This window comes from Sarcophilus harrisii, chromosome 3, assembly GCF_902635505.1.
Source record: "Sarcophilus harrisii chromosome 3, mSarHar1.11, whole genome shotgun sequence".
NCBI classification, from domain to species: domain Eukaryota; kingdom Metazoa; phylum Chordata; class Mammalia; order Dasyuromorphia; family Dasyuridae; genus Sarcophilus; species Sarcophilus harrisii.
The window spans coordinates 13,976,623-14,002,688 of NC_045428.1; the positions used below are offsets into that span (position 1 = coordinate 13,976,623).

The 26,066-nt window shown below is 39.0% G+C and overlaps 1 long non-coding RNA gene across 1 annotated transcript; it reads right to left on the reverse strand.

The window, feature by feature from the left end:
• Nucleotides 1–690: 690 nt before the first annotated feature.
• Nucleotides 691–25,214, reverse strand: LOC116422985. The gene is made up of 3 exons (XR_004233475.1): nucleotides 25,078–25,214; nucleotides 12,399–12,451; nucleotides 691–840 (listed from the first exon to the last, which is right to left on the reverse strand). It is a non-coding gene; the product is annotated as an uncharacterized LOC116422985 (long non-coding RNA).
• Between the last annotated feature and the right edge of the window lie 852 nt (nucleotides 25,215–26,066).

Sequence of the window (26,066 nt, forward strand, 5' to 3'; positions counted from 1 at the left end):
CATCACCCAAGACACCCTTCTTTAATTGGCCCATAAGAAAGGCTTCAATGGGGCAGATGGATAGAATGCAGGCCCAGAGTCAAGAAAGCTTGTTTCTTTGAATTCAAATTGGGCCTCAGAGGCTTGCTAGATGTGTGACTCTGGGCAAGTCATTTAACTCTGTTTCTTCCTCTGGAAAATGAGCTGAAGAAGGAAATGGCAAACCACTCCATAACTCTGCTAAGAAAGCCTCAGATGGGGCTACATATGACTGTACCACAGCAATTCACTGCCTGCCCTCAGGTGCCTGTAGTCTACAAGAATAATATGGACCTTGAAAGAATGAATGGAAAAAAAAACCCCTTTATTAAACATTCATTACATGCTGAATTAAGCACTGAGAATATAAATACGATGGCCAGGACACAACTCGCCTCCAGGAGCTTACAGTTTAATAGGAAGAGATGCCATTTTGGAAAATGGTGGTCTGGGAGGGACACTAGTTCAGAAAGGGCCAAGGACAGGGTGCAGGGGAGGAGATTGACCCAATTCCTCCCAGAACAATGGAAGACATCATGGGAGTGGAGTGGGGAGTTGTACGGGCTGTGCTGAGGCAGAAGATGGAGGCCAGGGAATGGGGAAAGAAGGGGAGTTGGTCTGGGCCCCACTTTATATTCAGTCCTGTGCCACAATAGGACTAAGACTTACCATTCATTGGCCCTCTTCTTCAAGTCTTCAGGAGGATCACAGGGAAGTGATCTAAAGGTCTGGAGATTTCTGGGTTTGAGTCCAGACTTGGACACTTAGCTACAGGAGCCAGGACGAGTCATTCACAGCGTCTGAACCTCTCCATTACTTCATCTGTAAACAGGAGAAACTAACGCTTGTGCTCTGGGTCTGGGAGGGATGAGGATAAGCCTTTATAAACACTAACCCTGCCTGGGTAATCAATGAGCAGCAGCTGCTGATGCTTGACTGATTGGTGGTCAATCGGGAAAGGTTGTGCCCCCAAAGCTCTCACTCATGGAGGGGCCCAAAGGGCCACATCACAAATACACCCAGGTGGAGTCACTCGCCAGGGCCAGGCAGTCCTTCGGAAATGGGTCCGAAGCCGCCCGAGGGAGGTCCAAGAGAGCTGGCCGGCTTCCCCAGGGCACACCCACAAGAACGCTTGATTCTTTGCAGGACCATATTTTGCTCTTGATGGTCAGTCATGGGAGAATGAACACCTTGGAGCTTCTTCTCTACCAGCACAGCTGGACTTCCCCCATGGCCACCCAGGACGTTGTATGCAGTTGGGACAGCCATGTTTACCACTCTATACACTTCAGGGCATGACTGCAGTAGGTGTCCACACTATCCCAGACCAGTATGGTAGACTTCCTCAGGGCAGTTGACTTGCTCTTCTTAATAACTTTGTACTGAACATGGCTTCAGTGGGTGTCCACACTATCCCAGACTAGTATAGTAGCGTTCTAGGAGTGAGGGACCACTGGGTTGTCTACATAAGGGGCAACCCAGCCCAAACTTAGAAAAATGGAGCAAATCAATATTGAGATTTAGCTGAAGCCGTTAGTGGCACTCCGTTGTGCCATTCCAAGCCTTAAGACCATCCACAAAACTTGGAATGCTCTCCCTCTTTATCCTGATAATGTCCCAGCTTCCTGCAAGACCCAGAGCCTCAAACCCCACCATAAGAGATCTTTCTCAGTGTTTCTTCATGCTACTGTCATCTCTCTGAAATAACCTCCAATTAACTCTGTATACAATCGTGAATGGTCAAGTTGTGTGTCCCATTAGAAGGTAAGCTCCTCAAGAGTAGGGAGAGTAATGTTGCCCTTCTTTGTATCTCAGGCACTTATCCCGGTGCCTGGAAATGAGGACGGAGAAAAGGCCATTGCATTTGGCTTTAATGAAAAGGGTGGTGACCTTGGAGGTTCGGGAGAGGGAAGAAGTCTGGATCAGATCACTGGGCAACACCTAATAAATGCTGATCAACTTGTCTCCATGAAATGTCCAAGCCCTGGGCTCTTCCTTCTAGGCAGGATATTTGATACTCTTACCAACAAAAAGACATTTATATGCTCACTGACCATATGTGCCAGGACTTAGAGTCCCAAGGACTACAAAGTAAAAGAGATGGTTTCAGCCCTCGAGGAGTTTATGATACTATTTCCTAAGCAGGAAACATGCTGAGGGCCTCCTTATTTGTTCCCTCTTTGAACCACCCACAATGCTTTTGCTGCCCATTTCTTTTGCCAAAATCCAACCCATAAAGGCCCTGCTCAAATACCATATCCTCAATAAAGCCTTCTCTGATCCTTCCAGCTGGAAGCGATCCATTCTCTGAGCTCCCACAATACTTTTCTTGTCCCTATCCATGGCACCCAAGTTCTATCTTGCATTGTATTTATTTGCATATAATTGTTTTCTTCTATGTTTATAGCATCTTGGGGTCAGCAGCTGAGTGGATTAGCCAAAGAAATGACTTCAGAAAGCCTCAAACTGTCACCTCACGGCTTTCCTTGATCCTAGAGGGGAAAAAAAAATCTCTCTACTTGTCAGCTTGTGTCCTCCTTTTCCTATTCACTTTTCAGTGATTCCCAATCTGGTTTCCAACCTCTGATCTGCTCTCTCCAAGACCAAGAACCATTTCCTAATCACTAAAGCTGATGGGCTCTGTTCATTTCTTTCCTTCTTGAGCCCTCGACAGCATTTGAGAATGTTGATTGATCACCCCCTCCTCTTTTCTCCTCTTTCCTGTCTAGGTTATTGTGTCACTGATCTGTCCTGTTTGACTCTCCTTCTGTGTACCATGATAATAGCTTTCATTTTACAAAAAAAACATGCTTTAAAGATTACTATGCATTTTATAAAGATCTCATTTCATCTTCACAATGATCTTGTTAGGTAAATGCTATTATCATTATTCCTACTTTACAGATAAGGAAACTGAGGCTGAGTGAGCTTAAAGGGCTTACTCAGTGCCATATTGCTAGTAAGTATCTGAGGCAGAATTTGATCTCCATCTGATTCCAATTCCAGCATTTTCTTCATTGGGCCGTTAGCTGGAACACTATCACTGAAGCATCGTGCAGGACAAAAATGGGTGGGCTTCATTTGTAAAATGAGGGGGTGGGACCAGATTTCCACTAAGGTTCCTTCCATCCCATTGTCTCTACAGGGATGTACCCGAGATTGTGTCCTATGTGAGCCCTTTTCTCCTCTTCCTCTCCTATCTCATTTGGTAATCCCTTGAACTCTAGTTACTTAAAATATCATTTTCATGAAGATGGCTATTAGATTTCCATTTCTGGCCCTGTTTTTTCATGAGCTCTAATCCCTCTCCAACAACCTTCATTGGGATGTCGCCATCTAGATGTTAATAGACATCTCAAACTCAATATTTGTAAGGCGATGTGCTGTAGAACAGAAGTGTCAAACTCAACTGGCAAGGCTGTTAAACCCTCTTGAGGATCTCTGGGGGCCACTAGATTCCTAGTGAATTTATCTTTCATTGCATTTGATTTATTTTGTCAAATATTTCCCATTGATGTTTTAATCTGGTTTGAACCCCACTTGGGCATTTTGTGGGCTGCTCTCTTGTGTAGAAGATAGACCACTTGGCCTCTAATCAGGAAGATGGAGGTATGATTCTCACCTTGGACACTTGGAAACTCTGTGACCTTGAGCAAAATGCTCACTCCCTTTGGCCCTCAGTTTCTTCATCTGTAAAATAGCTTCTAACTCCAAATTTTTGATCCTATAATTTTATGTCCAGAACAGAAGTCATTATCTTCCCCTACCCTTCTTTCAAATTTCCTGCCCCCAGTACCACCAACCTTCCAGTAGCCTTGGATTGGGCTCAGATCTTCTATGTATTTTTTTCTCCCACTCACACTTTCCACCCTAATTTCCAACCTTATCTTCTCTCCCATAGGCTATTGCAACAGCCACATAATTAATTCTAGCTTCTTGGCTTTGCCTTCTATGTTTCATCCTCAGCACAGCCGCCAAAATAATCTTCCCAAAGCTCAAGCTTGACTATATCACTCACCTACTCAAAAATCCTCAATGACTCCCCATGGTTTAGAGCAGGGAGGGAGAACAACTGGATCATGGACTGCAGTCCTGGGGCATATAAAATTTTCAACTTAAAAACTCAAGCACGGGGAGATTGTTGTACTTAGTTTTCAGCTTAACCACATCGTGGACTGCGTAAATCCTGTGAAATCATGTGATCTAGCCCTGCTAAGGCAGCCACAGGTGATGATGAGCTGAAGTGAGTTGTTCAGGGTCACATAGCTAATATCTGAAGGCAGATTTGAACTCAGGTCTTTTTGACGCTGTCCAATGCTCTAACCATTGTACCACCTAGTATTCCTACCAACCATCTTGTAGGTAAGTTACTCCTTTTACTTCTGGGGCTTTAGGACACAGCCTTTTTTGTCTCTCAATAAAAATACCATGTTTTTATAAGTGCCTAAAGGTTGTTTTTTTATGGAAGCTTTTTATTTTCAAAACATATGCACTGATCATGGTCCAACATCGACCCTTGCAAAACTTTGTGTTCCAATTTCCCCCTCTTCCCCTCATCCCCTCCTCGAAAAGGCAAGTAATCCAATATATGTTAAACATGGTATATATAGATATATGCCAAATTCAATATGTGTAAACATATTTATACAATCCTCTTGCTGCACAAGAGAAATCAGATCAAAAAAAGAAAGTAAATGCATAAGAAAACAAAATGCAAGCGAACAACAGCATCTCCTATAGGAAGTCTTTCCCAACCCTCTTAGTTCTAGTGCCTTCCCTCTTTTTATTATCTCCCATTTATCCTGTGGTTGTACTTCTTAGTTTGTTTGCACTAATATGCTTGTTGTCTCCCTCTTTAGATTGTAAGCTCCTTGAGTGCAGGAATTGCTTTTTTGCCTTTTTGTCTTACCAGCACTTAGCACAGTGCCTTGCACGTCATAATATTTAATAAAGAATTTTTGATTGGTGTTTCATATGCTATCCACAATGCAATTCCCGCCCCCTTCTGCCTCTTAAACTCTGGTTTCCTTAAGGAAAAGATCTTGTGCTGATTGCTCCACGAAGCCTTTCCTGACTTCCCTTCCCACTCCCATTTTAAGTACTGATTCCCTTGTGAAATCATCACACATCAATCTGTTCGTATTTATTAAGTGGTTCCTTACTATGTGTCAGCATATGAAGGATTAGAGCTGCAAAACAGAGAGAAAACATTTCCCTGCTCTCAAGGAGCCTATATCCTAACATATACTTTTCTGTTTTCATGTTTTACTCTGCTCTCTAAATAGTGAAAGTGGATACTGGTTTTAGTTCCATCCTTATATCTCCAGCATCTATCACAGCATCCGTCACATAGCTGGTGCTTTCCAAAGTCTAGGTGGATTGGGTTGATGGCATCTTGAGATGAATGAAACCCACTCCAAGCCCTGTTGGTTTGGAGAATTCTACTGGATTGTCATGAACACCCCACTGAAAAGGCTATTTCTTATCCTCTCAAATCCCTCGGCAAGGAGAGAATAATGAGTAATGGGGAAAAGGGAGGGCAATGCATATGTTCCCTTTTTGAGTTTTCTGAAGATTACAAATTCCCTAAAGACATATGATGGTAGAGATGAGACAGAGGATACTTGATTACTAATCATTAAGCTCTCCACATCGGACTTTGAATTCTTGAAAAGGCTGATCCCTTTCTTGTAGAAGACAGAGAGAATTATACCAGATACGATATGATTGTTTTGGTACATATGGATCCTTTTCCTCCCTCCTTGAATACAAGCCTTGGGCATCAGCCAAGTACTAGTATTGCTGCTGGGTCAAAAGATGTGGACAGTTTCATGATTTTTCCAAATGCTTTCTGGAACCACTGTACCAATTCAACCACAGTGAATCTCCACTGGTTTTCTCCATCCCATCTTTCTCCCAACCCCAGCCCCTCCATAATCTTTTGTCATCTTTGCCAATCTGATGGGCTTGAGATGGAACCTCAGAATTGTTTTGGTTTTTATTTCTCTAATAATTGGTGATTTGAAACATTTTTCACACCCCTTTTTATAGCTTGTATTTCTTTCTTTGAAAGCTGCCTGTTCATACCCTTTGACCATTTATCTACTAAGAAATGCTTCTAAGTCTTACAAATTTCAATCAATTACTTGAATTAATTATTCATCTCACACTTGAAACTTTTATCAGAGAAACGTTGCAAAGATTTTCCCCCTAATTATCTGCTTCCTTCCTAATTTTAACCATATTGGATTTTTTTGTGCAAAAGATTTTTAATTGTCTACAATTGAAATTGTCCATTTTTATCATTGTACTTTGCTCTATCCTGAACTCATCTTCTACCCATACATCTACCAGATAATTCCCTCCTTGCTTATTTAATTCGCTCAGGATGTCATCTTTTATGTCTAAATATATCAGATATTGCAAATCTCTCAGAGTAGGAGAGGGACCTTCCAGTCCTGAATATAACCATGGTGGCAGAAGCGTGGGCTCGGGTCCTAGGGCCAACACAAAAACAAACTACAGCTGTTCTGGGAGAGGATTCCCTGTGGGAAACTACCATCACTTGCAGAAAATGCTGTAATCCTTGAGAGAGAGGAGGAATCCAAACTCTGGTCTGCACAAGCTTTCAAACTCCTCCAAGAATAGTATGTGTCAGATACAGAAAAGAGAAAACTACTGGAAGAGAATCCAAGAGGGCAGCATTTGGTGGCTGAATATGTTAATGATGGAAAATCCATCTGTTCATGCTCGATTGCTTGAGGGTACTGGATAAACACTTTAGTGGGAGGGAGGCTGCCTGCTAAGGACCTTTTTGTCAGACTTCTAACTACAGCTCATAGATGGAAAAGATTCAAGCTGCAAAAGAGCTTGGAAAAGACAGTGGAGAAAGTGGCAAATATAAATGCAGCAACCTTCTAAATGCATTGATCATCAGGTAACTGGACATGATGTATAGTTAGGATTGCAACTATAGCTGTCTAAGAATTAGAACCAGCCATTTAGTTATTGATCAGATTGATCAGGGAAGAGGGAGGAAAAAAGACAAGTCGATTAAGAGAGATATTAGAAGAACCAGACAGCGGCTAAATAGCAGTAACTCATACTTACCTGGCATTTTAAAGAGTGCAAAACACTTTCCACATATCTCATTCAATCTTCTTCTTCTTCTTCTTCTTCTTCTTCTTCTTCTTCTTCTTCTTCTTTTTTTTTGGCTGAGGCTGCAATGTTCTCTTCTCTAAAATATGATGGTCTCTGCAAGCAAGTTTCTTGGGGGCTTCTGGAGGTAGCCTTCATTTCAGTTCAGAATAATAGTCACCTCAGCTGTTAAAAATTCAGATCCTTTATTGTCTCCTTCAAAATAGCCCGGTTAGCTTTCTTAGAGGCCTATCTCTCTCCTTGGTTCCAATAGCTCTTGCCGCTTGTCCTTTGCCTCTGCCAACCTCAGCCTCTAGCTCTCTCTGCATCCAAAAGCCTCCAGGCAGCACACAGAATATGGAATGAATCTGACTCCTCCTCTGAGAGTGGGATTGTGTGAGCTGTGACTTGTGAACCTGACTTGTGAATCTTCTCCACTGAATCTCCCAAAAGTCTCTAGTGGGCCTGTGGGAGCTCCTCCTTATATATCCTCTCTTAAAGGTGTGAACGCTAATGTGTGAACCAATGTGTGAACTCTTCCAAAGGTGTGAGCCAAGTACATAAGCATTGTTTCTATCATTTCCAGTGACTTAGCACCTTGTTTCAAGTTCTGGCCCATAACATGAGGCAACTGGGGTTAAGACTCACACAGCTAGGAAATATTGTATTTGAGATCAGATTCAAACTCAGGTCCTCCTGACTTTAGCATCAGTGCTCTGTTCACTACACCATCTAGTTGCCTCTTCATCCAACCTTCAAATGACCTTTTGACCATTTTACAGATAAGAAATAAGGCAGCTTGCCCAGGATCACGCAAATAGGGAGTACTAAAGGGAGAAAATACATCTAGACCATTCCATTCCAAGTTCAGTGCTCTACTCGCCATATTAGGCTGCCTCAAAAGGAGCCCCAGTAACATTTCAAAGCACCAGCAAGGGATAGGAAGGAAAAAATAGCCAAATTTGTCTAGATGTAATGGGAGAAGGTCATCAGTCATCCTGACTTTTGTATCCTAAAATACCTCTTCGTCTCAGAGATTAGAAAGATCAGAGAATGGAAACATGCACTCTTTTCCCAAAGTGGTTTTTCTAAAGCACAAGTCTGAGTGTATTATTTAATCAACTTCAGGAATTCCCTGTCACCTAAAGTATCAACTAAAAAATTCTCCGGTTGTCAAAGTCCTTCCTGACTTGGTCCCTTCCCACCATTCTAGTCTCCTTATTCCTCATTCCCCTCCACATATTCTGTAATCAAGTGGCACCAGCCCCCTTGCTCTTCCTCATCCCTCCATCTGGGCATTTTCATTGGCTGGAACTCTCGCCTTCCTAGTCTTCTCCAGCCAGGCTTCCCCAGTTTTCTTCAAGTTTCAGCTAAAATTCCAATTCTTTTCTCTTCTCTCCAGTTCATCCTGTATATGTTGCTTATACTCACTCGTTCACATATTGACTCTTCCATTAGACTACAAACTCCTTGACAAAAGGGACATTTTTTTCCCTTTTCAATCTTTTTAAAAATTTTATTAAAGCCTTTTATTTTCAAAACACATGCATGGGATGCTTTTTCAACACTGACCCTTGCAAAATCTTATGTTCCAATTTTCCCCTCTTCCTTCTACCCCCTCCCCTAGATGGCAATATATATTAAACATGTACAATTCTTCTATACATATTTATACAATTAGCTTGATGCCCAAGGAAAACCAGATCAAGAAGGAAGAAAAATGAGAAACAAAACAAAATGCAAGCAAACTATAGCAAAAAAGTGAGAATATTATGTTGTGATTCACACTCAGTTCCCATAGTTCTCTCTCTGGGTAAAAATGGCTCTCTTCATCATAAGACCATTGGAATTACCCTGAATCATCTCATTGTTGAAAAGAGCCACAAATAGGGACAAATTTTGCCTTGCCTTTCTTGGTGTCCTCAGTGCTTAGCACACTATCTGGTCCATAGTAGATCCTTAAGAGTATCAGTCCATATGGAATGTTTAAGGAGGATTACCACTGGTGAGCGTGTTTTGCTGAGCCATTTTCAGGGCTGTTCATCCACCTTTTTGTGTTCACCTCTTACCCAACTGCCATGTGTGGCGCCAAGAAACTGTCGCACTCACAGCAGCCGCATCTCAGGAAAACCATCTGGTAAATGGAGTAAATCAAGCTGAAGGTAACTGGCAGCTCCCAAACCTCTCTGTGACTTATAGGGATGTGTAAAGCATACAAAGACTTCTCTTGGCAGAACAAGCAGATGAGAACGATTTGTTTCAGCACTCATGAAGGCAGCTTAAGCAGGTACCGGAGAGTACTGAGAGCTTGGTCAAACATCCAAGACCTCTAGATCATCTAGTACATCCCAGATTATCACCAGTCATCCCGACTTTTGTCCTGCCACTGTACTTCAATGTCTCTGGAGGAGAGAGTAAGGCTGATAACTTTCTGCAACTCTATTTCATTTCAGTCTATATCATGCGCAAGTCAAGACATCACCTTGTGATGTCACTGGTCCTCTTTGAAAATGAAGGACAAATAACAATTGTATGGGTTAACTTGTTGACTTCACAAAATAAAATTAGTAAATCTTCGTATCAGCGATGAGAAGTACAGATGCCAATAGGGTGTCCCTAAAATGAAAAGGTACCCACACCATGCCTGAAGTTACAATATGGTAGATAGGTGTCAGGAGTTGATGGAGGAGCAAGGAACTGAGCTGAGATGCTAAAACATCCACTGTCTATCACCAGATCCAATCCTCTGATTCTCATGCTGTAGGATTATACACTGAAGTGACCATAAGATTGAGCAGATACAGAGTTCAGCTTTGCTTGAGAACAGGTCTCAGTTAGCTGTCATAGTTACATCATTCTTTGAATGAAACTTGAAGCTCAGAAGACTTTCTCCAACAAGAACCTTTGCCAGTTCTCCTTGCCGTTAGTACCTTCCTTCTGAGATTACTTCCAATTTGTCCTGTATATATCTCACATCACTGTGACATCATTGAACATCACTGTCATGTTCATCACAGTTCGGTACAACATTTGCACAACATTGGACAACATTGTTTCCCCCATTAGCTTATGAGCTCCTTGAGAGAGAGAGAGACGGGGGGGAGGAGAAGTAGGGGGGAATGGGGGAGGAAAGAAGAGAGACACTCTTCTGCTTTTCACTGTATTCCCAGTGTGTACCCCAGTACGAAACATTGAATAAGCAAAATGTTGGTTGTTGTTGACTATGGCAGTAGTAAAAACTCTTCCTCATTACCAGAAAAGCAAAAATGGTTATGAAGGGCCTTTAGACTGGACCATGTAAAAACTGATTGGAGGGATCTTTAGGGAGTTTGGGGAGGAGGAGAACACAGTTGTCTTTAAGTATTTTCAGGATTCAAATGGAATAGGGATCAAGCTTGTTCTGTATAGTTTTGGAAGGCAAGACCAAGAATATGGGGTGGATATTATAGAGGCAGATTTAAACTTGGGAGCTAGGAAACACTTGCTAAATATTGGACCTGTCCCTCATATTGGGCTCCCTCAAGAAACTCTGGGGTTTCCTCACTGGAAGTATTCAAGTAAAAATTGGACAGTCAACTAAACTTCTCTGGGTCTCAGTCTTCCCATTTGTATGTAACCAGGGACCCAAGTATAATACTCTCATTGATAAGAGAAATGATTATTACTCTGACTCCAAGCCTCCATGAGGGACAGACTTGTCACACCAGCTTGGAAGAAGAGACTTCCTTCAACAAGCTTCCACTTTGAGATAGGGTACAAACAATTACAAGCTCACTTCAAGGATAATACCCTGGAAGGAGAAAAGACTCTGGGTATGGTTCATTCTTTATTTTCAATCACATCACGGTGATGTCGACTTGCACATGAATTGGATTTAAGGTAGAGTTGCAGCCTACATGTAGACCAGCCAACTTCTCAAGCATGTCCCTATTTTCAGCTTGCTAAGCTAGAATCCTCAGAGAATTTCCCCTAAAGTTGGATTAAGATATCTTGCTCCCAAAGAGAAAACTCATTCACTCTATGTGTTTTCTGGTATATTCTAATTTGTATAATTTCCCTGATTTCTCCTTGCTATTTGCTCGGATTAATAGGTTTAATCACCATTCACTACAGTGATCATCTTCCTGTAACTAGAATTGAATAGAAGAGAGTCAAGTCTTCAGATGTAACTTGAGGCACTCCTTCCCCAATACAGGAGAATAACCAGAAAAAGCAATTTGAACCTAAAAATTATTTTTCCTAGACTAATATATTTAGGAGAGCAGGTAGATGCAATTCTAGTTTAGTATCCCTTCCCTGAATACAGCAGAGAGGATTAGGGTTCTCTCTCCCCCTCATCCCAACTTCTGCTCTGCTTCATGCAGGAATCCAGATCTTTTGGTAAGGGATAGGTGAGATCACAGAGATATTTGTGATATTCCTACTGCCCTACAAATCTAATTTAGACACATTCATATGAATATTCACATAATTCAACACACACACACACACACACACACACACACACACCTTACATAGAAAATGAAGAATCACTTTTGTAATCTCCAGGGTTCCTTCTGTTTGTAACATTCTATTGCTTTCATGTCTGGCATGATTCCATGATCTTGAAGATTTGGTGAGGGGTAGGTGAGATTACAGAGATATTTGTGATATTCCTACCTCCCTACAAACCCAATTTAGACAGATTCATATGAATATTCACATAACTCAACTAGGTAATACACACACATAATACAACTTACATATAAAATGAAAAATCACATTTGTAATCCCCAGGGTTCCTTCTATTTATAACATTTGCTTTTATGACTGGCATGATTCCATGATCTTGAAGATCTGGTGGGGGGGGGAGGGGTAGGTGAGATTACAGAGATATTTGTGATATTCCTACCTCCCTACAAATCCAGTTTAGACAGACTTATGTGAATATCCGTATAATACACACACACACACACACACAACACATACCTTATATATAAAATGAAGAATCTCTTTTGTAATCTCTAGGGTTCCTTCTATTTGTAACATTTTATAGCTTTTATGACAGGCATGATTTCATGATCTTAAAGATTTCTTCTAGATATAAAATTCTGGCATATGATTATTCATTAGTAAATAATCTCTTAAGTCTCTTCCAGCTCCTTGGTACAATGGAAAAAGCATTGTCTCCAAAATCAGAAAAACTGGGTTCTGATCTCCCTCATGATTTGCAATATCTTTGTAACACTGGAGAAGTCCCTTACCTCCATAGTTACCTGTTTTCTCTAGGAAATGCCTTCTGATAATAGTCTTTCACCTGCACAAGAAAAATCAAATCAAAAAGAAAAAAAATGAGAAAGAAAACAATCAGCCCTTTTTTTGAGATGTTATAAAACATGAGATGTTATAAAACATGCTACTGAAAAAACCATTAAGAAAATCTTAGAACCATGACTTTTTTTTTCCTCTTTTGCACATCTTGAGAAGATTCTCTTTTTTGTGTTTGATGTGAAAGCTCACACATATTACACTTGAATTCCCAGTATAGAGTTGTATCAGAAGGCAGAAATGTTACTTTTCTCCTTATGGATACTTAGGTAAAGACCTACAAGGGTTCCAAGGTTTGTCAAACTCTTCATATATAGTTGTTCTCTTCAAGAGCAAGAAAATATCTTAACCCTTTCTAGAGTATCAGGCCATATTAAAATCAAGAACCGTTGTCTCTTTTTTCTTCACTCAGCAACTAGTCCACCATGCCAATTTCCAATGAAGGTCTGCTATTTTAGATGATATTTGTGTGATACATATCATCAGTTACTCATGATGGAATACTCCTCAGTCAGAAACAACAGAAATCAGGGAAATAAAGAAGCTGTTTTTGAAGCTATTGTGAGATATCTTCAGTGAAGATGAAAATTATAGCAATATGAGCTCTCAGACTGATGATAAATTATTTAATTTGAAAAAGCTAGAAGCCAAGACTAAAGGTGAGGGAGAGTTGGTGTGTGACTTTTTGTATACAATCACTCATTGCAAGCTGAGATGCAGCAAAATAGGAATCAATTCTCTGCCACTTGTGCTAATTTGATCTGTTAAGCAACATCAAAAAGTATGTTCTTCACCCTCCAGCATCACATCATCCAAATGTGGAACCATCCGTTAAAGAAAATGGAGAAATGAATTCTGGGTCGAAGTTCCCTTCCCTTGACGATATATTTTCCAGGGAGTACACATAGATGATGAGGTGGATACATGCATTTCCAGAACTAGCTCAGTGTTTGGGAGACTCCAAAGCAAAGAATGGAAGAGGAGAGATATTAGGCTGACTACCCACCTGAAGGTCAACACTGTGCTGACTTCATTGTTGTGTGCCTACTTCTATGTGAATTGTCTAAGGAAGTTTTTGATCACTTGGCAAGATAAAGTCCTTTGTCAAGCTGAAATGCCAAGCTTCTACAGAGAGTATAACTCAGATAGACTGGCCACGTTGCTCAAATGCCATATGTGTTTGCTTAAAAGACTAGTTCTCCCTTTTGTGTCATGACTTTCTCCATTGTTATTTCAGTATATGACAGGTCAGCATAAGAAATTAAATGGGAATTTGGGGGGAGTTTTGGAGAAGTTGCAGAGAACACAAGAAGGCTTGCAGATGATACAGAAAAAGTTTAAAAACTCAGAAGCGCACAAAATATATGAATAGTGTTGTTTAATATCAACATTTTATTTTTCAATACCATAATAATATAGACTTCTTTCTTCTTTGATACAAAGGGAGGGCTGAAAAATTTTACTTGATTTTCCAGATCACAGAAGTATCACTCCCCTAACTTCTGCAAGGCAGAAGAGATAAGTAAATATTATGGAGAATTCACAGAAAGCAAATGCTCCAAAAAGGTCAGGGGATGTGATACAAGACTCTCTCTGTCTGAAGATACATTTCCACTGTGAAACATGGAAGATACTGGCAAAGGACTCCCCACCATGGTACCCACAACAAAGAAGGTGCTGTGTTTCATGAGCAAAACAGAATCACAGTAGCACAAGGAAATTGTGAGATGTACAAATTTAGTTATCTCCATTCCAAATGTTCATATGGACTATTTGTACCTGACCTTGGGTACAGCCTTCCAAGTTCACATTGATCTGATCAGCCACAGTCGGACGCACTGTACCTTGACTCCAACATAGTGATGTCACATTGGTCCTCTTCCAGCATAAAGAACAACAACCATTATTCAGTCATCTATGTGGCTACAATTAAACCAGATTAGTTAATCATGTGTTCCTTTAAACCTCCACCACTCCCACGTCCAAGACCTGAACATCGATTGCAATATTAAAATTCCTCGAAAAAGGACATCTGAGAATTACCAAATAGCAGCTCATTCCAGTGGATCAGAGACAAAGCCAGATTCCCCAAAGATTGCAGATTCGTGTGGAGTTGGGGAAAATAACTAAGCGCTCTGTAAAGTGAAAATGTTAGCATGGGAAGTAAGACTTAATCAGAACAGGTGAACAAGGAAACAAGGAGCAACTGTGAGCAAGTCTGTAAATTAGCTCTGCCCCTGATACTTCCAAGCCAAATGCCCAGGAGCTCTCGCTGGTGGAAACCTACAAGAAACTCTTGATTTAGAGAATATCAGATAACTTTTCTAATGACAAGTGATTCAGAAATGAATTGAAAACATGTGGATCATGCTTTCTTTGTGAGGAAAAGGACTTGAAAGACAAAGAAGGAAAACTATAAGGAAGAAAGGGACTGGACAGGCAAAGTCTTATTTCAGTCATGCAATCCTTGTTTCAAAATTCAAATTGAAGGAGTCTAAAATTGGAAAGCATCCAACAATACCAAATGTAGACATTACAATCCATATGCAGAAACATGCTATTTGTAGGACTGCCTCTTTTCAAATGGCTCAAATGATCTCTTCCTGAGTCATTCCCATCAAAGTCAGTGGAACCATTAGCTTAGACTTAAACTGAGTAGTAAAACAAACCTCTGCCCCAAAGAAAATAAGTTCAGTTAATCTCTTATGCCTTCACTAGTCATAAGACAACATTTTTCAATGTTGTTGACAATCTTATTGGTTCTGAATTGTCCTAATTGATTCCCTGCACTTGGGCATGGCCCTTCTGGCTATTCAAGATGGGCAAACAAATTGGTCATGGTGAGCTTTCACATGGATAGATAGATATCGATATCAATATCGATATTGATATCGATATCTATCTAAATAGATAGATACCACCAGTTGTGAAGGGATCCAACAAATCTAAAAAGCAATTTGGAATTGTACCCAAAAGACATCCGGCAATGTCTCTACTGTGTCTCTATTCCAAAGAGATCATAAAAAGGAAAACTTTTATTTTCCCTACATGTGCACAAATCTTTGTAGCAGCCCTTTTTTGTAGTGGCAAGGAACTGGAAATTGAGTGGATGCCCATCTGTTGGGGAATGGTTGAATACGTTTTAGTATATGAATGCTATGGGATATTACTAGTCTATAAGAAATAATCAGCGGGATGATTTCAAAAAAACCTGGAAAGATTTACACAAACACATACTAAGTGAAGTGAGCAGAACCAAGAGAACATTGTATACAGCAACAAGAAGATTATATAATGATCAACTCTGATGGACTCAGCTTTTTTTCAACAATGAGGTGATTTAAGGCAATTCCAGTAGACTTGTGATGGAAAACATCATCCACATCCAGAAAGAGAACTATGGACATGGGATGTGGATACAGCATAGTATTTTTACCTTTTTATTATTGTTGTTGTTGTTGTTTATTTGTTTGTTTTTTCTTTCTCATGCTTTCCCCCTTTTTGATCTGATTTTTCTTGCTCAGCATGATGAATATGGAAATATATTTAGAAGAATTTCACATGTTTAACCTATATCAAATTGCTTGCTATTGGGGTGGGAGAGTGAGGAGGGAGAAAACTATGGAACACAAGGTTTTGCAAAGGTAAATGTTGAACATTATCTTTGCATGTATTTGAAAAAATAAAAAAGCTATTAAAATATATATGTTTATATATATATATATATATATATATATATATATATATCACACACACACCTATATATATAAAACCATGTAAATTAATTATTTCATCTATATCTTCTACCAACAGTATTGCCTCTACAATGTTACCTTTAGCCGTGAACTTGGGTCAGGACTAGCAATCTCTTAATTATACTAGAATTGACAGAATTATTATATAGACACACCCTTGCTTCAGATAAAAATCAAGTTCAAGGAACCTGATTGTGACCAAAACATAATTAACCCAGCCAGAGGTAGGTGTTAATTTTACCATCCTTTTAAAGGCATTCATATGGTTGTAAGACTAGCTGCCCTGTAAAGTCACTGCAAGTTGTGGGAGGAGATACTTCTCAGAGATACTTTAGACTTCTGGATATAGAGTTCACTGAGTGGGGTACTATCAGAAAACACATAGCTGTTCAGGGAAGCTGTTCCTCAAATGATGAGCATCAACTTGCTTTCTAGCCATTTCTACTTCCAAAAAGTGCATCTATCAATATTGTGCTATATATGGGATTTCTCTATCTTTGACATCTTTAAGATATATAACTAGCAATGGGCTCTCTGGATCCAAGGGAATAAATGTTTTACTGATTTTACCTGTATTTTTAAACTAATTATTTTTGCTATTTAGGTGCTAAGCTCAGTTGGACTTTCTAAATTCTAAATAATGCTTTCTGAATTCCAGCATTCTAGGACAAATCCCTAGTTGTCTAGCCCTAATTAAGGCTTGGAATACGTCATTATTGATATGCTAGTAGTTGTCTTTCATTCTTGAAGAGTGCCAAAATGACATCCCTATGTAAGAGTTGCGTTACAGTGTGTGGACTGTGGCTGATCAGACCAATCTGAGCTCAGAATGCCCTTTCCCAGCTTGGACACAGACAGTCCCTATGAACATTTTGGGCGCTTCTCTAACTTTGTGCATCTCATATTTCTAAAGTTCTTAAGAGAGACCTTGAGAGTGTCCCTTTTTTTTTTTTATCCCTGGCTATCTTATGAATGCTTGCCCTCTGTGAGTTCTCCATAAAATAGTCTTTTAGGGCATTTGAACAAGGTGGTCAGCCCAACGGAGTTGTGCTCTCTGCAGTAGAGTCTGAATGCTTGGCAGTTGGAGAAAGGACCTCTGGATCAGTATCTTATCCTACCAGGGGATCTTCAGAATCTTCACTGTAAGAAGAAAGAATGGAAGCTCAAAGGTTTATATTTGCACATACCAAACAATAGGTTCAAAGTGAGAACCGCAATCAAGGAACTCTCCTGGTACTCCAGAATCCACTCAAGAAGTGACCGGTGATCTCCTATGTAGGAGTATGTCTATATTAAACATATCACAGAGGCAGAATCTCTTCTCTTTTAGGGTGAAAATTACATCAAATAGCTTTATTTCTGGCAATGGAAAACGCAAAGCTTCTTGCTGCAAGCTTCTAGGCCTTCCAGCCTAGCAATGAAAGATACCGACACATTTCTTTTATCCTCAGCACTTTCTTCCTTTGCACTGAGCACTGGTCTTTGCTCAAAGGTGAATAAACTCCAGTGCTACTTACCTTGCCAAATGAGTCCTTCTAATGAAGATTTCCCAAGGCAGGTTGGGTCATTTCTTTTGTTTGATTTTTAAAATAAATTTATAGTACTTCTGTAGCATTGATTTTTTAAAATATTGAATTGAGAATCCTCTTCTCCCTCCTGCCCTTCTCCCACCCATTGAGAAAGCAACAAATGTGCTATTAATTATGCATGCGAAACCACGCAGAACATATTTCCACATTGGCCATACTGGGACAAAAGCAAGAAAAATAAACAAATAAAAAATTGCTTCATTCTGTATTTAGATTCCTTCAGACCTCTTTTTGGATAATATTTTCCATCATAAATCCTTTGGAATTGTTTTGGATCATTGTACTGATCAGAGTATCTAGGTCTTTTATCCTTACAATATCGCTATGATTGAGTACAATGTTCTCCTATTCTGTTCATTTCACTTTGTATCTGTTCATGTTAAGTTTTCCCAGGTTTTTCTGCTTTTTTTTCTTATAACACATGGTCATATACACCAATTTGTATAGTGATTCCCTAATTTCCAATTCCTAGCCACCAGAAAAAGAGTTACTATAAATATTTTTGCACATACAGGTCCTTTTCCTTTTTCTCTCTGATTTTTTTGCAATACAGACCTCGCAGTGATATTTCTAAGTCACAGAGTATGAACAGTCTTGTAGCCCTTTGGGTATACTTCCAAATTGCTTTCCAGAATGATTGTTCACAATTCCACCAAGTGTATTATTGTACCAATTTTCCCTCATCCCCTACAATATTTACCATTTTTCTTTCTTGTCATACTATTCAATATTACAGCCAGATGGTATCTCAGGGTTGTTTTACTTTGAATTTCTCTAATCAAAAGTAATTTAGAGCATTTTTTATAATTATGGATAGTTTTGATTTTTCCTGAAAACTTCTTATTCGAATCCTTTGAAATTTAATAATTGGGTAATGACTCCTATTTATATATGTGTACACACATATGTGTATATATATATATATATATATGTGTGTGTGTGTGTGTACATATTGCAATTTTACCACTGTATTCCCACAAAGTCCTAGATTGATGTTTCATCAAGGTATGAATGTAATCTAGTGTTATTAAATCCAGTGCAAAGAAAGCATTGGCAAGTTCTACCACATGAGAAAAGCTTCCAAAAGCATCTCTGACACAACCTAGCTAAATGTCAGAGATTCCTTGTTATTAGGCTAGCCACCAGATGATTCTTTGATCAGGACAATCCATAAAACAAAATTATCAAATGATCCTTGGCAATGATGGTGGAACAGTGGTAGAAATGAAGACACAGGTTCTGAAAATCACATAGTTTTTAGGCCATCCCAAAACACTATTGATCCTCTAAATGGAAGATCCTTTTTCAGTGATCAATGATTTAGTAGACATAGCTCCTGAGGTCCTGAATCACATTAATCTTGTTTTCTCGCCATAAATAAAACCAGAAAACAAAGGGATATTGCTTCTAATCAAAGGATGAATCACAAGTTCCTCCTTAGACAGACAAATAGAAGAAATAACAGTTGGTTTTATTTTGTGTACCCAAAAGCAAGAATCATCATTTTATGAGACATTTAGTCATCCCATATTACCGTATTCAAGATAAATATTTACAAAAGGAGTGCCATGGAAATAATTGCAGTTTATGCTAGATGCGCTAGCATTCATTACAGACCATTAGGAGGGAGAAATATTCTGCAGAGAACTCACTAAAACCCCCAAATTAAATCAACGTATATTTTGTTAAGTGAACATAAGGAAGATCACAGAACAATATGTTGGAAAACATGATTTGGGCGTCAGAAACAAGATGTCATGAAACAAATGTATAATCAGAAGGAAACAAAGTCCATGACTAGTCACATATCCATAGTACAGTGCAGTTGATAGCTTAGGAGTTCCATTGGTTATCCTTGAAGTGCCAAGAAGTCTAGAGACAGGAGTCCAGTGGTTCTCCTGTGGCATATGTATGGAAGGATATGAACAGTCTCACTGGGCAAGCAGCCATGGGTGGGTTCCATAGCTTTGGAGAAAATGTCCATATTCTTGAGATCACAGATATCTTGGAGCTTGGGAGGATCGGATTTATGATTTTGAAGGCATGGACATTCCCTCCAATGGCATCCCAAACCCATCTAAATCTACACTTATATAATCCATATCAGAGGATCCCCTGAGGCTCAGAGACATTAAGATACTTTTTTATGGTCACACACTGGCTGATAAGCGAACTTGAATGTGGGGCTTTCTAATTCCAGGCCCTTCACTCCATCCACTCTCTCTCAAATAGCCCTTCCCCATCCTCCAAAAAACCATAATGACTATGAACATGGGACTTTAATGGGAGAATTTGAAGACTATAGTTAATCCTATTCATAAAATGCTGGAAATGTAATACTTGAGAAGAAAGCCCTAAGGAAATTCAGAATCTAAAAAAAAAAAAATTAATTAAAAAGAAAACCTCTCCTGCCTCCCCAGGACACATCAGAATACTTCAGAATAAATCAAGTTGCAGTGCCAATTTCAAGGGAATGAATCAACAAAGAATATATATAAATATGTATATATATCCCCCCCAAAAATAGCCATGTGAACTTTGAGAGACAGAGTTAGCAATTTAGAAGTTTTCTCAATAGATAGAAGGAACAGAATTTAAAATCATGAAGCTAGAGGCATCAGCTAATACAGATCATGGCTTTTCATCACACATGTATTTAACCAAAGCAATAGAAATCATTCTTGTGGAATTATGGACTGGGAAAGGAATTTTTAAATTATGTATCTGCATTAACTACCTACTCAATGCAGTAGTCAGAGGAATAGAGCTGTGAGAGATGTTTGGAAGTTTTCGAGTACTCATGAGTTCATGTACTTGGTTCTCAAATTGTAGCTTAAGGACTCCAGGAATCTCTGAGGCCCCTTCATGGAAGCCATGGAGTCAAAACTATTTTTATAAAAATACTAGTGATGAGATTCTGGGTGTGGTTGACCAAGAAAGAATGAAATATTGGTGGAATTGCTCCCTGGGGCAGTTTAGTCTTGTGATTCCAGCCTCTGGGCAGGTCTGGGCAGCCCAACCTTGCTACTCCAGCCAAGAAATCCCAGTCACGTTCCTGCAGTTAAATTTCCCCAATAAATCTGCTTATGGCCGACACCATCTTTGCTGAACTTCCTTGGGTCAGTCCGCCATGACGCTTCTGCCTCATGGTGCCTTTCCTTTCACCCCTCCCCCATGTAACATGGTGTCTTTCCTCTCAAACCCCACCTTGCCTTATAGTATCTATCTCCTCCTTATACCTAACTAACCCTTTTGGGATACTAAATCCCCTTTAGGATCTAGCCTGTCAGCTAAGAGCAACTTGAGATATTTCCTTTTTCCTGGTTAATTGTGAATTCTACTAGAGAATTTGTCTTTTCCATCATTATTTATTAAAACTCCTTTCTTTCTTTTTTGTCTTTCAAATTTCTTTTTTTCTAATTAAAGCTTTTTATTTTCAAAACACATGCACCGATAATTTTTCAACATTCACCCTTGCCTAGCCTTGTATTCTAAATTTTCCCCTCCTTCCCCCCACTCCTTCCCCTAGATGGCAAGCAATACAATACATGTTATACATATTAAGATATATGTTAAATCCAATATGTGTAAACATTTATACAATTCTCTTGCTGCACAAGAAAAATCAGATCACAAAGGAAAGAAAATGAATTAAAAAAATTTAAGCAAATAACAAAAAGAGTGAAAATGCTATGTTGTGGTTCACATTCATTTCCCACAGTCCTTCTCTTTGGGTGCAGATGGCTCTCTTCATCACAAGATCATTGAAACTGCCCTGAATCATATCATTGTTGAAGAGAGCCAGGTCCATCAGAATTAATCGCCATATGGTCTTGTTGTTGCTGTATATAGTGATCTGCTGGTTCTGCTCATTTCACTTAACATCAGTTCATGTAAATCTCTCCAGGCCTCTCAGAAATCATCCTCCAGATAATTTTTTTATAAAACAATAATATTCCATCACATTCATATACCATAACTTATTCAGCCATTCTCCAACTGATGAGCATCCACTCAGTTTCTAGTTTCTTGCCACTACAAAATGGACTGCCACAAACATTTTTGTACATGTGGGTCCCTTTCCCTCCTTTAAGATCTTTTTGGGATATAAGCCCAGTAGAAACACTGCTGGAAGGACCAGGAGATCATTATATACTTCAACAACAATACTATATGTGACCAGTACTGATGGACCTGGCCATCCCTCAGCAAGGAGATCAACCAAATCATTTCCAATGGAGTAGTAATGAACTGAACCAGCTACGCCCAGATAAAGAACTCTGGGAGATGACTAAAATTGAACTCCCAATCCCTATATTTATGCCCACCTGCATTTTTGATTTCCTTCACAGGCTAATTGTACAATATTTCAGAGTCTGATTCTTTTTGTACAGCAAAATAACGGTTTGGTCATGTATACTTATTCTGTATCTAATTTATATTTTAATATATTTAACATCTACTGGTCATCCTGCCATCTGGGGGAGGGAGTGGGGGGTAAGAGGTGAAAAATTGGAACAAGAGGTTTGGTAATTGTTAATGCTGTAAAGTTACCCATGCATATAACCTGTAAATAAAAGGCTATTAAATAAATAAATAAATAAAAATTAAAAATAAAAAAAAAGAAACACTGCTGGAGCAAAGGATATATACAGTTTGATAACTTTTTGAGTCTAGCTCCAAATTGCTCTCCAGAATGGTTGGATCCATTTACAACTCCACCAACAATGCATCAGTGTCCCAGTTTTCCCACATCCCCTCCAACATTCGCCATTATCTTTTCCTGACATTTTAGACAATCTGATGTGTAGTGGTACCTCAGAGTTGTCCTAATTTGCATTTCTCTGATCAATAGTGATTTAGAGCACCTTTTTATGACTAGAAATGATAAAACCCCCTACTTGCTAACTGTATGTTTTCCCATTCTACTTCATATTTACCAGTCCCGATGTCCATTGTATTTCTTCATTTTGTCAGTAATCTCTTCTCCTAAATAAACCTACCTTTTGTCAAAGAGAATGATCATTATGAATTCTTCACATGACTGAACCCCAACATTTGGTGCCCTTTTAAATCACATTATCTGCTGCCAATAATCACAACATTTGCCACAACAACCATATTGCTACGATGTTTTGATTTCCAAAACCATAAGTATTGATGAATATAATCGATGTAAACAAAATCTTATTGCATTAAGAGTGTAAAGTGAGAGCCTATTCTCTAGTCAAAATTCCTCATTTTGTGGACAAATAAACTGAAACCCATAACTGGGACTTGTGGTGGTAGACCTGGGATTCAAATCCCAGAGCCTTTGACTCCAAATCCAAGACTTACTTCATTGCTTTCCCTCTCCAATGACATTCTCAATAAGGAGTCTTCCAGCTTGTTTGTACATGTCCAGTGCCATGGATTTCCCTATCTCACGAAGCATCTCATCTATTTTAAGGTAACTCCCATTGTTAGAAAGATTGATCTTACATTAGGCTAAATTATATTTCCTTGTAACTTTCCCTCATTATTCTTAGATCTGTAACTAAAAAAAAATAGTTTAATCTTTCTCCTATATTACAAGCCTTTTCTAGGACTTCCCCCAAGTCTTGTGTCCTCCAGGCTTGGAGATCATTTATTCTAGATCTTTCATTCATTCTAGATCTTTCATCAAGTCATTAGACTGTGACATCTTTGGGGAGCAGGAACTGATCTTTGCCTTTCTTTATTAGCTTAGGACAGTGTCTAGCACATAATATATATCTAATAAATACTTATTGACTTGACTGGTCATCCACTTTGGACACCCTCCAGTTTATCAATGCCATTCTTTTAATTCAGTGCTGGGAGCTGAGCACAAGACTCAGGATGTGATCTGATCAGAGTAGAGTTCAGGGAAATATTAATGTTCCTTAAATTGAACCCTGGATTTATGAGAACACAGTTAAAAACCTCATGAAATTCTTGGCAGCCTCATCAAAATCTTGATTCATCTACAATTTGCAATCTCCTAATGCTCCCGGGTCTTTTTTCACAACTATTGGATAGCCATGTCTCTCCTATCTTTCACTTGTGCCATTAAGATCTTCTTTCCCATTCTAATTAGGCCATCCAGAAAATTAATGAGTCCTCCCAAATTCAAGATCTCTGAAATTTTGCTGCAATACAATGCAAAGAAGAGGACATTGAAGCTCATCTGTAAAATGGAAGTTCCTTCAGGGTAGGGTTCATTTTATTTTATTTTATTTTATTGTATTTTACCATGAAATAGTAATCACTGTATAAATGAATTTGTAAAACTTAAGGAAGGATCAAAGGAAGTGGTGATGATCCTAACATTTATATAGTACTTTGAGTTTTACATATATTAGCTCATTCTTAATATATACCACCCTTTGAGGGAGGTATGGTTTTTATCCTCATTTCATAGATGGGGAAATTGAGGCTAAGAGAGATTAAATGACTTTTACAGCATCACACAAATAGTAATTAAATGAAGCAGGTTTCAAACTCACTAGCTGGATATAAAAGAATTCCGGATGTTGTTGGCCTCCTATTCTCTTGGCCAAATTATTTTTCTTTTTTGCTGAGGCAATTGGGATTAAGTAATTTGCCCAGGGTCACGCAGCCAGGAAGTGTTAAGTGTCTGAAGCCAGATTTGAACTCAGGTCCTCCTGACTTCAGAGCTGGTACTCTATCCACTACACTAACTAGCTGCCCCTTGGCTAAATTCTTTACTGGACTTGCATGAGATTTATTCCTGGCTCCCTCGATGAAGGTCCTACTTTGATGCTCATCATTCATACTCCTTTGTACTTTTCATCATGGAGCACCATCATGGAGTCTACCTTGGATTCAAAAGAAGGTTATACCAATTGGATGAGTTCTAGATGCAGAGAGAACTCTATCTTCTTCACTTTCTAGATGATATATGTAATAAGGATCTGTTAAAGCTCAACATGTTATATGAATATTCCTTGTATGGTCTCTTACTTCATAAGACTTATATGAACAAAGCATTTTATAAAGCAGGATGTAAATATATAACCTGGTATCTTATTTTTAATTTCCTTTTGTTTTCATGTCACCTTTATTTTTAAAATATATTATCCCAAAGCTTCTCAGTAAGCCCTTTCTAATAACAGATTTTTTTAAGGAAAAAAAAAAGGAATTCACTATAACAAGCAATTCATTGATCCCGTCTAACAGTATATGCAATATTCCTCATCCATAGTCCCACGTCTTTGCCAGGAAGGGAGAGAAGAGGTACATTTTCTTACCTTTCTCTGAATCTAAACTTGGTGACATTTTAAAATAAAATGTCTGCGACCAATGACCCTCTCCAGAGGACAGATAGAAATTTTGAACATTGTATTATTTCCCCTGGGAAATTTCCAGGACCAAACTGCAACCCTCATCAATAGCCCTTCTTAGAATTTTTCCATTCTGATGTCAAGAAATTCTTCTTTGTGTCAGATAGAATCATTCTTTGTATATTTTAAGCTCATTTTTATCTTGTTCAAATTGTAAAGAGGATTAGTATTTCCCCTCAGAAAAAAACTTCAAAATAACAATAACAATCCATTTTTTCCAAGATATAAAAGAACTCCAATTATTGTTGACCTCCTATTCTCTAGGCTAAATTCTTTACTGGACTTGGTTGAGATTTATTTCTGGTCCACTCGATAAAGGTCCTACTTTGATACTCATCATTTATACTCATTCATACTCTTCATCATGGAGCACCATAGAGCCTACCTTGGATTTAAGAGAATGCCAGCTGGGTACAAATGATAAAATGGCTTCAGGAATAGGCCTGGGGATGTGTCTTCATCCTGAAATCAATCTAGTTAATTTTGAAGAGAATTCTCCCAGACCAGACCAGGTTGATTAAAATTTTCAAACAGCAACTCTCTAAGACCATCTACAAAAATTATTTTAGTAGATGGTAGCTGTGGAGGTACACAAGAGGTTAAAATGGACAAGAAAAGAAAGAAAGAGAAATGGTGTTTAGAAGAAGAAGTAATAACTGGTCCAAGTCCAAATCTAAAGTTGAAGAGATAGAAATTAAATTTGTACTTAGAAATCATCTTTGCTAGTTCTAGTTTTGAGTAGCTAGGTGGTGCAATGAATAGAAAGCCAGGCTTGGAGTTAGGAAAGACTCTGAGTTTCTGTCTAGCCTTGGACACTTATTTATCAGCTGTGTCACCCTGGACAAGTCACTTAACCTTGCTTCCCTCAGTTTCCCCATCTATAAAATGAGCTGGAG